Raw genomic sequence first — 5308 nt, 5'->3', positions numbered from 1 at the left:
ACTACCAAATAGCCCGCTCTTCCACCCTTCTGGCATGAGAAATGTCAAAAATATAACATTTTTGAAGATCGTTGACCAATACCGAGTTCCTTGTTAATGTAACAAATGTGACACAAGCAAATTCCTTGCCACGACAGCGTTGCAGCCTGCCGCTGCCCGCCGTGGCGGTGCGGCTCACTTTGCGTTGCTGAAACCGACCATTTTTTTATTTTATGAGATAATGCTGTGAACAGCTGAAGCGATGTCAAGAGTAAGCTTTTTATTATAGCTTATGCGACTTCTGAAGCGCTGTCCGATGGGGCTTCGATGCGAAACAGGCTATAGGCCTACCCAGTCAACCACGGATATCCGTGGTAGGTCCGAGTAAGGTCCGAATCTCCAGTGCCAGGCTGGGATGTCCATAGGGCATGCCTACGTATGTCCATATTCGGATATACGCATCGGAGATTCTGTGTATGTACGAGGGACGTTCGTTTTTGGATGGCTGGCGGACATCCGCCGGCGGATGTCCGAGGAGTATCCGTAAACATCCCTCTTGGGATGTGAGCTTACATGGCATATATAATTTGTTTTCACTCAGACGAATATTTTAAATCAAATTCTATTTTGTCAATGCCAAAATTCACACAATCACATTTCTACCACCAACTAGTTTAATATTCAGATTGATTAAGATTACTCAACTATGGTGTTGATGTTAAAGAACCAGAATTAAACGAATCACTTGGCTTTCTGGCGCCAGTGCTCATAATTAACGCCCTTTTATCCTGCAGCACTACTTCGAGGTAACCGAGGCATGTAGCCATGCATGCTGCCTTCCATGAAAACAAACCCTAATAAACTCCTACCAGGGGCCGCGGCAGAGCGGTAAGCCTAAAAGTCAACCCAATCCAATCTATCAGCCAAGCCAATATTTGTGGCGCGATGGTCTCGTTGGTTTTCGTCGCGTGGTGCTCCTTTCGACCTTTACTTTTGCTGCAGTGTGCGGTTTGTTCGCTCTGTGGTTGCTTGTCTGTGCTACAAATGTGTTGTGTCATCTACGCGCTCGAAAAGACGTTCGTTTGATTCTGAAGCTCTCGTGAAAAAGCTCCGGTGTCGCCTGACCCCTTGCCGAGACATGCTTTGTTGCTTTGGATGAAAGAAGCGGCCATGGTGTTAACACTTGCGAGGTAAGTAACTGTGCTTGAAAATTACTTTCAGGGTGTTGCTGTGGGATGACTAAACCGCATTAACGCAGTTGTACTCTGTTGCGCTACTTGTTTGCCACGGAGTGGAAATTGCAAGCACTATGCATTAGCTGCCGCAAACGCGTTTCTCGTGTTTGTGAAAAAAAGTTGAGACGGTGTGTAGTTGCATGGTGTGAATCTTAAGGCAATTGCGCGTAGGTTCATAATTACGATAAAACAGAATGCACGAAAAGCATAGTGCCAGGACGGTGTTAGTTTTTCAGTGCTTCGCGACTTAGTTTTTCTTACTTTTCTGTTGCCTTTGCAGTGTGGATGTGGCCCGGCTACCGAGTGTATTGGTGCCTACATTAATTATGCCAAGCCGTGGAAAGCACAGGTAGGTTGAAAATGTCATATAAAAGTTGTGCATACTTCCACAGCTTATCAATTTATTTATTAGGCTTGCCAAATGGAAGTCTCCAACCATCCACTCACTACACAGTACTTTGCACTGTGCAGTAGCATTGTTTAGGACAGCTTAACTGTTGTGTTAAATTTGCGAGCTTCAGACACATTTTTCACTTACTTCCCAATCACTGAGTGCAATGAGCTCTTGCAGTGCTTTGGTATAACTTTGCCAAACATGTTATGCCCACAGGGTTCAATGCTGAGCCAGATAGCAGGACCATATATGACACCCCTAGAGCCACATGTTCCTGGATTGTGACCAGACCTCTCTTCCTTACTCCTGTGCAGCTGTGGATCATCAAATATGCTGTCAGTGCCCTGATGCGTGATTCATCAGTGAACCCTGTGGGCATTGTAGTTTCGACAGAAATTGTGTTTTGCTGCATCATTGACAACGTGCAGTATAAGGTGCTCTCTCGTACTTTATTTTCTTGTCCATACAGTGTTGATGTGACTGACCTAAGCTAGCAGCTATATAGTACCTGCAGCTTACAGCAGCAACCTTCAGGTAAGTTTGAACTACAGTGCAAGTTTCACCCTGTCACATAATGGATACTTTCCTTCAGTTTGCTCTGTGCAGCGGAGGGTATCTAGCTATACAGCAGTGTACTTGTACAATAATGGATAAAAATTTGTGGAATGAGAGTTCTTTGTGAAACATTTTCTCTGTGCTGTTAGCCAGAGCAATTTAATCAAAAGCATAGAACCAGGAGGGAACATGGATACTCGATCTTACTGAACAAATTTCAGCTGACTGCCTGGCGAGGCAATGCAAAAATAAATATTTTCGGAAAATCGACATCCAGCAAACTTTTCTCTATGAGTGTACCTTGTGCCCAACCTAAGTCATTAGCTAGCTTGCAACGATGTGGTAAGGATCCCTACTCTTGCACTTGAATTTTTTTTGACCATCAGTGTGGAAGTGACTGCCTGTGGGAGTAGCTGTGGTGTCTTGCAATGTAAAAGGCAAAAGAGCTACTACTGGGGCGAGTTGGAAATACATACTTGAAGGAATCGGTGAGCGCTATAGAAACACTGAAAAGGGACAAACGCACAGGACGAAGCGCTTTCTAACTACTGTTTAATCTCAGAAGAAACATGACTATATACACACATTTGACGACAAGAATGAAGGAAAAACAGGTAAAAACTATGCGTGCTTACAACAGCTGAAGATTACTGTTCTTGAGGGAGGTTAATTCTGTTCCCCCTAACATCACTGAAGGGGAGCTGATGCATTGCTTATCTGGTTTGGTTTGGTTTGGAGCAATGTGCATTGCAAAAGCTTTGATAATTTCTCGTTCCCGTCTGTTTCTAGCCCTACCTATTACCTTGGTGTTTTTTAGCAAGGGTATGCATTTACAGTGTGCGAAATGAGGTGCCAGATTCCCAGACTTTGCAAGTTGTTCACTTGATGTTTCGTGTTCCCGGAGCCTCTTGTTAAGGCATCTTCCCGTTTGCCCTGCATAAGTTTGTTGGCAGCTGAGCGGAATGCTGTAAATGACGTTTTCATCACACTTTACATAGGTGTTTTCGTGTTTGATGTTGCACCCTGGTTTCTTTTTGTGGTCTGCATTCTCGTTGACCTTTTTACACATTCCAATGAGCTTATTGGCAGCTGAAGAAACCACCTGGACTCCGTACTTCTTAGCTGTCATCCTTATTCTGTGGGAGGTATTGTGAACATACGGCATCACGGCAGGGCGTCCCTCGTAGCTCATTTTCTTAGTTTTGTGGGACCCAGTAACTTCTCTTAGTAAGCTTTCAGCAATGCCGCAAAGTAACTGCTCCGGATAACCGCTCTCCTTCAATTGGGAGGCCTGTTGGTCTACGCTGTGAATTATCGAGTGGGGGCAAGATTTTTTTATAGCTGGTTTCAGGCAAGATGTAGCTACAGCTCGCCTTACAATTCTGGAATGACTGATAATTCACGGCGTAGACCAACAGGTCTCCCGATTGAAGGAGAGCGGTTACCCGTAGCAGTTACTTTGCTGTACTGCTGAAAGCTTACTAAGAGAAGTTACTGGGTCCCACAAAACTAAGAAAACGAGCTACGAGGGACGCCCTGCCATGATGCCGTATGTTCACAATATCTCCCACAGAATAAGGAGGACAGCTAACAAGTACGGAGTCCAGGTGGTTTTTTCAGCTCCCAATAAGCTCATTGGAATGTGTAAAAAGGTCAACGAGAATGAAGACCACAAAAAGAAACCTGGGTGCAACATCAAACACGAAAACACCTATGTAAAGTGTGACGAAAACGTCATTTACAGCATTCCGCTCAGCTGCCAACTAACTTACTTAGGGCAAACAGGAAGATGCCTTACGAGGCTCCAGGAACACAAAAGATCATGCGAACAACTTGTGAAATCCGGGAATCTGGCACCTCATTTCGCACACTGTAAATGCATACCCTTGCTAAAAAACACCAAGGTAATAGGTAGGGCTAGAAACTGACAGGAACGAGAAATATAGAAAATTTTGCAATGCACGTTGCTCCAGATAAGCAATGCGTCAGCTCCCCTTCAGTGATGTTAGGGGGAACAGAATTAACCTACCTCAAGAATAGTAATCTTCGGCTGTTGTAAGCTCGCATAGTTTTTACCTGTTTTTCCTTCATTCTTGTCAGCGCGTATGTTCCTCCCTCTTCTGTGTATGATATGAAGTCAAATGTGTGTATTTAGTCATGTTTCTTCTGAGATTAAACAGTTGTCCGGTGTGTTTATCCCTTTTCCGTGTTTTTATAGCGCTCACCAATTCCTTCAAGCTTGCAATGTACACGCATTTTTCATGAACTGGTACAAAGCTTTGCAGTCGGGCATTTGTTTTTGCAGTTTTTTTGGAAAAGCAAAATATTTTGTATTGCAAGAAATATTCTCACCTCTGTTGCTTACAACTTACTAGTTGTTCAAGATGTAAACATGCTTTCGGAGCGGCAGATGACTAATTTACTTGGCACGGTGGAGTTACTGCATACAACTGAATGGTGTCTGTCAAATTCGCTTGCTTTAATGACATATTCTGAACTTAATGTTTACTGTTTTCTGCAGAAGACGTCCCCGGCTTGTCTACAAATTCATCATGGTCTGTACAGTATCCTTCCTGCTGCTGTGTATGGCCGGCTTGATGAATTCCTCATGAAGACTGAAGACAGCATTTATGTCATAATAAAATCATCCCGACTGATATGCTTTGCCATTTTGGTCGATTGCTTTACAGATTCATGCAGATTACATACAGCAAGGTGTATGTCCGATTTCAGACACTCTGCGGGCTTTTAATAAGCCCAGTGGCCCTGGGAGGTGCACTGATTGGTGGTTGTAGTTCTGGCTTGCCTCATAATGGTGAAGAATGCATTACCTGCAAATATCCTCAAAAGATCCGCCGGCGGATATCCGAGATGGATATCTGTCGGCAGTCTAAATAATTATATTTGTACCTCCGTCGGAGGTCCGTGCGAGAGCCGTTGGACGTCGGCGGATCTCCCACGGATATCCGTATATCCAGTAAAGGACATACCTCGGACGTCCATTGAATGTACACTGGTTGATTGGGTAGCGACGAACAGGGCAGCCAGGAAGCAGTGCGGTTCATCGCCCGGCGCTCCCGCGGGCGGCGCTGTTGCCGAAAGATTGCTACTTGCGCAGGCATGCTTTGTCGGTGTTCGAATGTAG

General features: G+C 44.6%; 1 long non-coding RNA gene across 1 annotated transcript; it reads left to right on the top strand.

Moving 5' to 3' along the window:
* Positions 1-576: 576 nt before the first annotated feature.
* Positions 577-4820, top strand: LOC149352704 (uncharacterized). Its single transcript, XR_016290839.1, has 4 exons — positions 577-1169; positions 1495-1563; positions 2078-2142; positions 4685-4820. It is a non-coding gene; the product is annotated as an uncharacterized LOC149352704 (long non-coding RNA).
* Positions 4821-5308: the final 488 nt, after the last annotated feature.

The sequence above is a fragment of the Amblyomma mixtum genome, chromosome 3 (assembly GCF_055824585.1).
Source record: "Amblyomma mixtum isolate Tamu chromosome 3, ASM5582458v1, whole genome shotgun sequence".
Classification (NCBI taxonomy): Eukaryota; Metazoa; Arthropoda; class Arachnida; order Ixodida; family Ixodidae; genus Amblyomma; species Amblyomma mixtum.
The sequence above is the reverse complement of the archived record's forward strand: the minus strand, read 5'-3'. Positions and strand labels throughout refer to the sequence as shown.